Genomic DNA, 13100 nt, shown 5'->3' with positions numbered 1-13100 from the left:
GGTTCTGACCGAATTTGTAGACACAGCTACGACATCTCACGGAAGCACTTATGTCCATTTAATAGCTTTGAATACTAAATCCGAAGTCCGTGTCGCAATCATTTCGATTTACGAACCGGTAGCAAACAAATACTGACCCCCACAAGACCGACGGATGCTACACGGAAGCCTCCAAACAACAGGTCAGCGAACGACAAAAACGTCCTTTTTTATCCACGGCCAGCCGCTGAGCAAACATTTCGTCCGAACAACAACACGGACAATGGCTAGCGATAAGAGAGAGCGATAACGACGACGACATCCTGCTGGTCACAACAAACGCGACCGACCCGTACAAATGTTCCGTCCATCCAAAAATCAAATTACACACCTTGATCAATTTCACCTTAGAAATCAGTTCCATATTGATAATTACAAAATCAAAGTATAGGAATTTCAAATGAAGATCAAGAATGTGGATTTTTATTAAAATTCAAAAATTAATATTTTTTTGTGAGTGAAAAATCTCAGAAATTATCAATGTGAATATCATACATTTTGGTAGAAAAATTATTCCAAAAATTAAATTTTTTCGAATAAAAGTTTACATACCTCGTATAATGTCGGAAATCATGCAGCAAACACCACACAAAAATATTTAGTGATAGTATCGAGGATGAACATGGACATTACACACTGCACTGCACATAATAACAATTTCTTACATGATAAAGGAAGGAAAACACACCGAAAAATTTGTTCATGTATATTTCTTGAAAATTTCGTGTGAATTTTTCTTCTTAAATTTTATAGTGAATTATAATCCTGAAAATTTTCTTCCGGAGTCGTAGTGAATATGCACAGATACGTACGGAATAATATGATGTGTATGTATAAATTTCAAAGATTATTTATAATATCTCAAATAAAAACCCAAAATTAGGGGGATCGACGGCACCACACCTCCTCGATAGTTAAGGACTTGCTCTGCGTCTGATGATGGCAAAACCAGTTTATCCGTCCAACCAACACTGACGGCAACAGTCCCAGTGAATAAAACACGTGACCCTCCTTTTTCCTATAGCCTGCCAGAGCGCAAACATTATAGCAACAAGGTTGGAATGGAAATCAGTTCCATATTGATAATTACAAAATCAAAGTATAGGAATTTCAAATGAAGATCAAGAATGTGGATTTTTATTAAAATTCAAAAATTAATATTTTTTTGTGAGTGAAAAATCTCAGAAATTATCAATGTGAATATCATACATTTTGGTAGAAAAATTATTCCAAAAATTAAATTTTTTCGAATAAAAGTTTACATACCTCGTATAATGTCGGAAATCATGCAGCAAACACCACACAAAAATATTTAGTGATAGTATCGAGGATGAACATGGACATTACACACTGCACTGCACATAATAACAATTTCTTACATGATAAAGGAAGGAAAACACACCGAAAAATTTGTTCATGTATATTTCTTGAAAATTTCGTGTGAATTTTTCTTCTTAAATTTTATAGTGAATTATAATCCTGAAAATTTTCTTCCGGAGTCGTAGTGAATATGCACAGATACGTACGGAATAATATGATGTGTATGTATAAATTTCAAAGATTATTTATAATATCTCAAATAAAAACCCAAAATTAGGGGGATCGACGGCACCACACCTCCTCGATAGTTAAGGACTTGCTCTGCGTCTGATGATGGCAAAACCAGTTTATCCGTCCAACCAACACTGACGGCAACAGTCCCAGTGAATAAAACACGTGACCCTCCTTTTTCCTATAGCCTGCCAGAGCGCAAACATTATAGCAACAAGGTTGGAATTACCAGCGCCATCTGTCGACGGGATATACAAACGCACGGTAGCCGGTGGAAAATCACATGTAATTCGTAATAAAAAATGATCAAATATTAATTTTTCTAATTTGTGGGACAAAACAATAATCAGTATTAATCAATCAATAAACAAGGATTGATACTGTTGATTATTTATCGAATGTTTTTCCTCGATAGGTAAATATTATTATTCAGTATTTGAAATTTGTTTATAATTAATTAATTTTTTTTTGTTCATTTTTGATTTTCAATGTCAATGTAATTTAGGTTTATTCAAACTTTTACATTTGATTAATTTGGATTTTCAGTTCTGTAACTGCTATTATTCGTGTATACTTTGTATTGAAAAAATCATCAAATATTTAATTGGAGGTATTTATAATTTATTATTATTTTAGGTGATTGAACATTAAAACGTTTTACCGGCCTTTTATTTTAACTGGTTGTTTCTAATTTTTCTTGCTATACAGTCGAATCCCGTTATAACGAACGCCAAGAGACCGGAGAAATCACTTCGTACTAATGAAATTTAGTTATAAAGGAATTCCAGATTTTTACATTGTTCCTATGTAAACTTATCTGAAGGATTAGAAAAGTTTTCGTTAAATATAACGGTATTCGTTAAAACGGGATTCGCTGTATATATGTCGATATATTTCCCGTTTTGAACCTTTAGTTTAGAGATATCAACCATAAAATTTATGGAAAAAAATTTCTTACATGCAGGAGAAAAATATGTGATTTGAAAAAATTAATTTTATGGCATAAGTGAATAAAATGAATAAAATTTTTGTTTTATAAATCAAAGTTTAAAATTCCACAATCTCAGGAAAAGAAAAAAAATCAAATGCTTTCATATAAAATAAGTATATTTTTTGTAATTAATAAAACCGATGTTCCCAATCGGGAACATTGACCGTTAAGATTTAATTTATAACTACCGTGCAGGGCCTGCATATATTGCAGATCGGTGTCAGTTCCGTCAATTTGAAAATTTCGTTTTTGACAGTAAATTGCTAGCGTGAAAAAATCAAGAAATAAAATAATGTGACCCCGTTCCCGGGCAGCAGTCTCGTCAGTTTGTCTCGCCCCGGAAAGGGGGGGGTGCATGCTGCCCTTTTTCTCCCCCCCCCCCTCCCATTGGCAGCTTTACAACACTTGCATTACACACATCACTATTTTCATTCATTAAATAAATGCTTCGTTTTTTTCGTAAGTTCAGTGAAACCCCTATTAACGACACCCAAGCAGATCCTTTCACCTCAGTTTGATGATTATATATAATTTAATCTCACTGGAAAATATATCGCTGTTTAAAGTATGCATACATAAAGTATATACATTTCGAGCCCAATATTTCAATGGTTGCCAATTAAAGGATTAAATTCCCAAATTTGGTTTGGGAATTAGTCGAATTGAGTCCAAGCTCTCTGTAAGAATGAGATGATAGGTGATAAGTTCAATCCCGCGTAGACGAAATCAATGGTCTATTTGTATAACTACTACCGTAATTTTATATTCAAAACTGCACCCATCAGACGCCCGAACAGGATTTTCGAATTATTTGTCCGTTAGGTTAATTACTCACATTTTTTAATTGATACCAATTCTAGATACCATGTAGGCTCATTATGTAATCGGTTTGTAGATACGGCAGGAACTAAGAATAACTCGAACATCCCGTTAGCTATTCAACAAAGCCTACATAGCTATCACTTCCTAATACTTCTCTCCCATCTCAAACACAAGAAGAAAAATAGAGAATTGTTCTCCACGTTAATATCATGTCGAAGGCCAGTGGGATGATAATGATGACGAGAAGTACCCGTGAGGAGCGTTTCACACGCAATTTTCCTTTCAGCTTTGATTTCGCATGCATATAAGTTATTCAAACTATCGAAGTATTTCATGTTTAACCTCTTGATCGACCTCCGTATACATATAAATATAAAATAAAAATAAATAAATATTATTCTTTGTTTCTTTTTTTTTCTTCTCCAGCCTTAAGCTTCATAAAACACCAAATTACAAATTCCAATCTTGACCTTCTCGTAATGGCAACACACACACTTGTTATTTATTTATTTTTTAAATCTCGTTGTTCTTCAAACGACTAACCCAGAACAGAAGAAAATCACGAAACCAACCAACTACTCACCAGGTTTTGATTTTTTTTCTTTATTCTTATGCATGGCTATAATAATAATCGTCGAGTTCATTGTCTCAACTTGAACTACCAGGAAGAGTATTACGAATTTATATAAGACTATCTCTCTCTCTCTCTCTCTCTCTCTCTCTCTCTCTCTCTCGAGGTGAAGACCATCAAGGTTCAAAACCTTGGCAGCACCGGCATCACAGATGATGATGATGACCTCCGTAGTAGTAGGCGCGATTTCTTGAGCACCGTTAGGATAACCATAATGAGTTCCATAAGACTATTTTTCGTCTATTAATTTATAACCATCAAATTTCGAGTCATTTATTCATTCTGATGGTCATTTTTGTTTTTCTTGCAGACCATCAATGACCAGCGCTGAATGTCCTCTTCTTTCCTTCTTTATCGCATGAACTTTGGGTGATGTGGATAATATTTCTAAGATTTCTTTCATTATCTGTTTATGTCTGAAAAAAAAGGCGATGTTTGATGATCATGGCTGCGAATAATAATTTTTGATAAGTTGAATAAATATGAAAATTTATAATAAAAATACAACTGACTAGTTTGTTCTCATCCGGGAACTTTGATTTTTTGTTAATATTATTTTTGATGGGAGAACTAGAGTTTTCATTTTAATGAAGATTTATTCTCGCGTTGGTGGAAGAGGATATGAAAGGTTATGTCTTTGATATGATTGATGAACGCGGCTTCGTTATAGTCTATATGTCACGAACATGAGTAATGTGCTCTCTCTCTGCATGTGTTGATCTTGGTTCATGCGTCTGGATTCTAAATGCATGGGAGGGTTACATTGGGATGTCGATTTAGACGCTATGGTTTCATATGGAAAAAAAAATATTAACGAAACTTGATAGAATTAAATGTATAATCTTTCGATATTCTTGTCAAATGTGGAAAAATGATAAGTTGTGGTCTTTTGATTAAGAGATCGCCAACCGTGATTTCAACTTATTTTTTAGTCTTTGAAAACCTTGAAATTCAGCCATTCAAATATTGGCTGAATAATTTTAATTGTGCTATGCAAATACCGATTACATACGGGATTTTTAGTGGACTCAAAGTCATCAAGTCTAAAGTGTTTTACCAAGCTTTTATACTACCGGGGTGTTGAGAATGGACAATTTTTTAAAATAGCCAATGCACGATCTAGGCTTCCCACGTTTTCCTATGAAAAAAAAAATTACCGTCTTTTTACTTTCTCACCGACATCGACTAGATATTGCCCCCTCTTAAAAGCCTTTTATTTTACCAATGACAAGACTAGATAATTCATCAAGCTGATTTCTCAGTGGAGCAGGTTTTTTTTAAATACGTCTAACGATGCACATGCTGAAAATCGGAAGAAACCTGCTTCATAAAAAAAAATTTATGGCATTTTACGGGGATTTACTGATTTCTGTTATGAGGCTTAAAGGCTTAAGGAAGATTAAAAAATTTCTATTCACTTGGACACTCGATTAGGTTTTACTTAAATTCTGTGGAAGGGTGTACAATTCAACAAGAGTTCTTAGGATTTTAATAGTTGTGTGTGTGTGTGTGTGTGCGAGTTGCCTTTCCTTCGAATTTCACCTTGAACACCATGAAATTATTCAAAATTTACTTGTATCCTGTACCATAGAGAGTTGCTCCAAATCATTTTTAATAAGAAATCCTCTCTTTAAAGTATGTAACACTTCAGTACGAAGAGACACAAAAAGGGTTCAAGATATTTAAACAAGTAGTGTTTGAAAAAAAATATTTCTTATCTGACAAAAACCATAGTTTTTTGAGAAAAGAACATTTTAAGGGAAAACCATAGCATAAATAATGCTAAATTAGCAACTTATATTCAAGTATTTTGCAAATGCTTTCAGTGCAGATAAAACAAAAATGGAAATGCAGTTTGCCACAAAAATGTTTACGGTATTTAAAAAATTAAAAAATTGAAAAATGTGTTTTCGTGCATTGACTCCCCTTAAGGGCTTTGCCATCTTGTGTGTGTGTGTATGGGGGACGCGTTCTGTAACTCATGCATGAGAGCAATATCAAACGTGAAAGTCCATGCTTTATTCCTGGGAAATTTGGAGTCAATCGAAACAAAAACATTTAGGGTTACGTCGAATTTACTACATTCTCATTTTTTTTTTTTGGAAAGCACTGTACATTCTTTTGAATTCTCTGTTGTGAATAATCCACTCCCCATGAATTTGATGTGATGGGAATCACTTGATAGAAAAATAATACTAATTAGCAGTAATCACATAATAAGCATTGTTATATCTGAGATGTGACTAAAATTGGAAATAAATCGTAAATAAATAATATATGAATGACTTCCCCCAATCCCAGTGTATATCGAATTCAAATGCTGATGATGATCGAACAGTTCTATCGACTGACCAGTAGTTGATTATTTCATTGTCCTTTGTATCCCGAGTTCTCCAGTTCGGCTGTCGTTTAAGCCTGGTTAGATAATCGGCTTAAACTAGGCTGGTTATGATTAACTCTCACATTCCCGAAGGGTTATAATGGGAATGAAAGCTAATACACGTATAGCTGGAATATGATTCTCTCTTCAGAAGACTGCATAGATAAAATAATTTCATTTCTATGGCACATCGACTTAAACCTAATCATTCGATGTGGTATAAAATACCACACTTTTCAGGTTTCAGTCTTCTGGTTACATTCCATTTTGGGAATTTCCCCGCACTGTAGTATAATCTAAGCAAGGCAGTTATGGGTACTTATACACGCACCCCACTACCTTCTGAGTATGATATTTTCATAGTCAATCAAAATTTAAACAACGTATATTTTCTTATGATTATGAAATAAAATCCTGTTATACATTCTGAATTGATACTAGAGAAACGAGTGCACGGTGTACGTGGTTTTTCCTGGTATATGATGCTTCACAGTAGTTGGAAGGAGTAACCACGTACACCGTGCACTCGTTTCTCTAGTATCAATTCAGAATGTATAACAGGATTTTATTTCATGACTAGCAGACAAATTTAATTTCAGCTTCTATGCTGTCTAGTTGCCCTGATGACCGTGAGAAACCTCACAACGCTGTCCTTTTCAATTATGAAAATAGATCACAGAACTTTGAACACTTAATACGAGCACGTCAAACATGCGTGTACGTATCTCAGACATGTTAGAGAATATAATATTGTTTTCAACGTACAATTCTTTTTGTCATGCGCAAAGTCGATTGAAGTAGCTTAGAGGAATGTATACGAAGTGCATATATGCTGTTTAGTGGTACAAGAAGTTGAGACTTGAACATGGAACACTGAAGATGAGGGTTACCGGAGGCAAATATTAATACAAATACAAATACAAATACAACGCCACAACAGGCAAAATGCCCAACGAGGTGGCTGATAAAAAGATGCCCATAAAAATATGGATGTCATATGTTTCAAAAATACAGCAACCCCATTAAAAATGCAATTAACACAAATTATAAACAATATATACACATGATAAAATATTATACAATGCCCATAAAGAATACTTATGGTTGTCTTATTCTAAGAATGGATAGCTTCTCGATTTACCCCAACATGTTTATCGTATTTCTTTTTAAACGTGTCGATTGTGTTACAATTTACTACCTCCGGGGGTAAGCTATTCCATTTATTAACAACCCTATTAGAGAAAAATTCCCTGCGACACCATAACCTTGCATTGTCCCTCACCAATCGATACTGGTGTCCCCTTGTAAAAGCGGTTGATTGGCGGTGTACTAAAAGTTCATGGTCCATCCTATCCATCCCATTGAAAATTTTGAACACTTCGATCATATCTCCTCGATACCTGCGTTCATCCAATGTAAACATATTCAAAAAATGAAGTCTCTCTTCATAACTCAAGCCCTGTGTGCCAATAAGGACACGCGTAGCTCTTCTCTGCACCCCTTCAATCAAGTCTATGTCCCTCTGTAGGTATGGTCTCCAAAACCTTACCGCATACTCCAGTCCAGGACGAACTAAGCCTCGAAAAAGCGGAAGAATGACTTTAGGAGAACGCGAAGAGACCTTTTTGAAAATGAGACCAAGCATTCTATTCGCTTTTTTGACAACCGCTGAACAATGTTCAGAAAACTTAAGTCGCTCGTCAATGAGAATTCCCAAATCGGTGACTCTAGTTGCATCCGGGATAGTGACACCATTCAACTCGTAAGAGAACCGTGGGTTGTTCGAACCAAAATGAGCGACCATGCACTTATCTACGCTAAACGTCATGCTCCATTCATTTGCCCATGCTGCAATCTTGTCTAAGTTGGTCTGGAGCAACTCCCTATCGCTTTCATTCCCGATTACCCCCATTAGCTTCACATCATCTGCGAATTTGTTAGTAATTCCATCGATACCCTGATCGAGTTTGTCGATAAAAAGTGAAAAAAGTATGGGGCCAAGGACACTTCCCTGAGGAACTCCACTTGTGACGTCTGTCCAACCAGAGAATTCCCCGTTCACCATAACTCGTTGCGACCTATCTCTTAACCACGATTCTATCCAATTCAGCAAGTTGCCCCCTATTCCAATCTCGTGTAAACGCTTCAAGAGTTTGCCATGTTGTACCCGATCGAATGCCTTCTGGAAATCAAGGTAAACAACGTCGACATTTTTGCTCTTACCCAAAGCCTTAGTCACGTAATCATAGAAGCAAAGGAGGTTAGTTACACATGACTTCCCCTTCCTGAACCCATGCTGATTATCCGACAATACATTATTCTCGTCTATCCACTTCACAAACTGCCTTTTGATGATAATTTCCAAAATTTTCGAGAGGGAGCTCGTCAAACTCACTGGACGATAATTAGACACCACTTCTCTACTACCCTTCTTAAATATCGGAACAACGTTAGCCAGTTTCCAATCTCTCGGGACGATACCCTCAGCAACACTACTCCTGTACATCTGTGCGACTGGCCCCAACAATTCATTAGCACCTTCCCTGAGAACCCTGGGATAGATATCATCTGGTCCTGGTGCTTTGCTTGCGCATACATTTCTTAGAAGATTTAGGACCTCCACGTCATCTACTTGAATATCGTTGAGGGTTTTATTACCCCATGCAACACCCGTATATCGAATATCATTATCTCCATTAAAAACCGACGCGAAAAAGTCATTGAAAGCACTACACATGCCTACATTGCTCTCTACCTTAGAGCCTCCTATCGAGAGGGGACCAACTGTCCCCTTACATCCATTATTGACGTATCGAAAAAATGATTTTGGGTCAGAGCCAATGTTATCTGCCAACCTAGATTCAACTTCCTTTTTACTATCCCTTATCGCTTTCTTCAACAGTCTTCTTTTATCAGTAAACAATGATAGGTCACCACGTCCACTTTTATACTCTCTGAATGCTCTTTTCTTTTCAAGATAAAGGTTCCGCACGCTATCCGTGAACCATAGAGGGTGTGATGTACAAACACGCTTTTTTCGAACAAAGGGTATGACGTCGTGCAAAACAGAGGACAGCTTCGTACTAAATTCTTCCCATTGACTTACCACCCCTACTGATTCCAACCGGTCTTTGAAAACTTCCGCTAACCTTCCTCTCAAAACATCAAAGTTAGTTCTCCGAAAACAAGGAACCAGTCTTTTGTTATCAACCTTACCCGAGGAAAAGTTACAGTGAAATCTGACGATACGATGATCACTGGAAGAAAACTCTTCCCCCACCGAAACATGTTCAACTAGATCCTCAGAACTAGTAAGAACTAAATCCAAAATAGCAGTACCCCTTGTGGCTTCTGATACATGCTGATACAAAAAATTATCGAGCACCAACTTAAGAAAGTCTCTTTCATACTGATTTCCAGATGAAAGGTTCTCCCAATCAATACCCGGGTAATTGAAATCCCCTAGTATGAGAACCCTCTGTCGCTTACACATGTAGGAAATTTCATCATGCATTTTGGCAATGTAGCTTTGATCCCTATTCGGTGGAAGTAAGTACGACACTTTCTACAGCAATGACTCTCAAACCTTTCCCACCAGTAACCTCCTAAGCTTTGTCATCGTTTATGTGTGGCTCCCCAGAATTGTCTAGAAAATAATCATTTCAAAGCACTAAATGAGCACACATCAATACACCAACTTCTCACGATGTCACTGACATAGATTGGCGACATCCCTAGAAGCCGCGACGTATATTTTGAGAACCACTGCTCTATAGGATAAGCAAAACTCTTGTATTTTTCTTTAATTTATTATGTAAAATGCATTTTAACATTGTACGACCCACAAGCAAAACTAGAAAAGACTGTGATAGCTAGGCTGGTCAAGCGTCCATTTGTGTCCCATTTTAAGTTTAGAATTGTCCACTTGGCGCGATCTGACCTAAATTGTGGTAATATGACGGGTTTTAAGGAATCAAACTGCGTTTAAAACGTCATTTTGGAAGAAAATATCAATTTATTAATATTATTTTTATTTTTTATGAAAGCCCTATTTCTTATGATTCCAAAACATGCCGTTTTGTTTATATGGCGCTTAGAACCGAAGTTACGTTCATTTTAGTGTTGCTTTTTTTTACATACGTACAACTAATCTGAATAAAAAATTTAAACGTGTTAAACGAAAAATGCTATTATATTGATATTTTACTCGAATTTGAAACATGATTTCTAAAAAATATAAGTGTCAATTATATCATTACAAAATTTTAACATGATATTTTGCCGTACAATGTTAAGGTTATGAACTAAAATCTAAGGTCTATCACATGTATTTGTCTAATTACAGTGTTTTATATACGATATGTAAAATGAATATTTAAAAAACTCACACGCACACCAACAGATTTTGGCGTAACTTATGAGCATACTGTACAATCCTTCAAGTTTTAGTTCATAACTTGCATCATTACCAGCTTAAAGCATTGTGGAAATGAGAAAACATTTCATTCATAGCATTTTTTGCAATCGTGTTTCGAATACTACATGAATTTTGTTTAAAATTTGAAATAAAAAATTAGCTTTATCATAGAAAATGGCATAGTTAGACCGAAATTTGTTTCTGTTTTCACCATTTCGAGACACTTTCTATCAAAAAATGTTATTAAAGTTCACTCCAGAATATTTTGTAGAAAAGTGCCAAGAGAGGTAGTCGGATACCTTAACCCCTTTACGATTTCGGACGTGATATTCCGTCGCAACACCAGTAGAATAAATTAAAGCAAAAAAACTTCTCTGTGTTTTCTTTCCTCTTTCTTCATCATCGCGAAGCTTTTAGTGACCCTATTAACTGAAGTACTGAAGTTGATTTTTCTTTCCCTCTTTCCTTCTATACTTTCTGTTAATGATTTTTTTCCCCCACACATATAATGTATCTTTCTATTATACGCATGTAAGAGCGAAAGAAAGCACGTACGGTGAGAGAGAAAAGAGAATCTAGAAAAAGCTACCTTATCTATTATACCATAGGCGGAAATAGACCTGGAAGTCTGGGGGGCACGGTCATTATTGCTGGGGGTGGGGGGCACGACGATGATGATGTCAATGCATATATACATTAGATCAGTCGACTCCACCTTTGACGTTGGGGACAATGCCCCCCCCCCTCCGTATTTTCGCCCATGTATTATACTTTTTATTTTTATATATTTTTTTAATTTGCTCCTCTTTTTTTCTAATGTGGGGTTAGGTTAGGTCGAGGTTACCAGATTTATCACCAATTCGTCAAATAGAGGTAACCCAAACTTGTTGTCAAAAACTTGTTCGTGAAATGGTTAAAGCACCAATTAACGATGATCGGCTGTCTAGTCGAACATAATCGGCAAGTTATATCACACTTTTTGAGTTGAAAAACTGATGATCATACCAAAGAGTGGTACCGAGTCCTTGGAGCTGTAGTACGGAATTAATTTCTCCAAATGTTCTTCTAGGACAGCGGTTCTCAACCGGTGCTCCGTGTGAACTCCCAGGGACTCCGCGGCCGCTCGAGGAAAATAAAAAAACATTAAATTCGAAACAAATAATTATTAATATTTTTGAATAGTAAAAATAAGCCAGTAACTTTAATGAATAAATAAAAAATAGTCCTACGGGTCTCCGCCAGACAAATTACATACTGGAAAGAAAATGGGTCAAAAAAGGTTAAGAGCCGCTGTTCTAAGAAATAAATTCCTGTTAACATAAGCATGGATACCACCAAATCTTCTCCCAAAAATATATTTTTAATAACCCTCAAGTCGGGATTCATCTTCTCTCGCTCCAGATGAAATACTTGTATTCTATGAATCTACCAAGAAAATTCCCCAAACAAAACACGCAAGGGGAAAAGTAAATAAATAAAAATGGCTCACGTCCCTGCTTTTCAATCCTTCTTTAAGAGAAGTCTATTCAACCTCTCCTCTTCTCAGAGAGCAAATATTTTCATTTTAATATCACTATTATTACTAGTAGTAGTAGTATCATTCCCCGGCTTTTGCGAGTATTCATATTCCGAACTACAACAGACATTTGGGCAATGCACGTACGGTAAAAGAACCTACACAGATGTAAATGCACGTGACGTTCCCTCGCGTATTGCCAAATACAGAATAGTAAATGGCCCAACATAGGCTAAAAAAACGCCATTGAATGACCATCCATATCATGAAAACAAACCGCGAGCACGTTCTTGCTTGTGAATATGTTTGCGGAAGAATGGAGCACGTGCGACCTAATCAGAGGAATACTCCTATAACACACGTGTGTTCACGTATTCTGTGTCCCTTTTTTGTTACCTGTATTCACCTGTATACGTTTACGTATCCATACCTATCCTCCTATTTTTACAACGTCGTAATCCTCGGACATTCATGGATTCCTCACAGAAACTAATGCGTTGTATATATATATATATATTTTAAGACCTTAATCTGCAACCTCCCGTAGCATTACATCTGTGAGTCCTCAATTGTTGAGAAAAACGGACGTACGTACTCGAAATTTCTACGTTGCTGTATATGTTATGTTGATGCTGATAGATTCCCATGATGACGGGACTATCCATCGGGAGAATTTTCTGCTACTTCTCTTTTTTTTTTTTTTGTTCTGTTGGGGTCGTGACCCGCAATGCTTGATACCTATCTACCACTTTC

At 36.1% G+C, this 13100-nt stretch overlaps 1 protein-coding gene across 6 annotated transcripts in view; it reads right to left on the bottom strand.

The window, feature by feature from the left end:
- Window positions 1-1021, bottom strand: part of LOC149078477 (latrophilin Cirl-like) — a 309115-nt gene extending 308094 nt beyond the window's left edge. For all 6 annotated transcript variants that reach the window (XM_089240590.1, XM_089240593.1, XM_089240594.1 and 3 more), the window contains exon 1: window positions 592-1021. The gene's annotated coding sequence lies outside the window, so the exon portion shown is untranslated. The remainder of the gene's footprint in view (window positions 1-591) is intronic.
- Between the last annotated feature and the right edge of the window lie 12079 nt (window positions 1022-13100).

Source organism: Pholcus phalangioides, unplaced genomic scaffold (genome assembly GCF_987345545.1).
Source record: "Pholcus phalangioides strain wild (caught in Gottingen) unplaced genomic scaffold, Ppha-v1.0 ptg000013l_1, whole genome shotgun sequence".
NCBI lineage: Eukaryota > Metazoa > Arthropoda > Arachnida > Araneae > Pholcidae > Pholcus > Pholcus phalangioides.
Note: the sequence above shows the minus strand (reverse complement) of the source record. Positions and strands in the feature narration are given on the sequence as shown.